Below are 226 nucleotides of genomic sequence, written 5' to 3' on the forward strand. Positions count from 1 at the left end.
CACTTTTTAGAAGAAGACCAGTCACAGCTGCTGGCTGGATGTATGCACTATGATGGGGAAGGGATCCCCTTAAATGCTGTAATATAGTCATCTGCTTATTGGATGTGCTTTGCCTTATTCTATGTCACAGCCATTGATTCCAGGTCCTACCCCACCACCAGCCACCATATCTCTGCCCTGCCTAACTAGGCATAATGCCCAATGCCTTTTGTGTTTCACTAGCTTG

This window comes from Nanorana parkeri, unplaced genomic scaffold (assembly GCF_000935625.1).
Source record: "Nanorana parkeri isolate BGI_ZX_2015 unplaced genomic scaffold, ASM93562v1 scaffold89, whole genome shotgun sequence".
Taxonomy (NCBI): Eukaryota; Metazoa; Chordata; class Amphibia; order Anura; family Dicroglossidae; genus Nanorana; species Nanorana parkeri.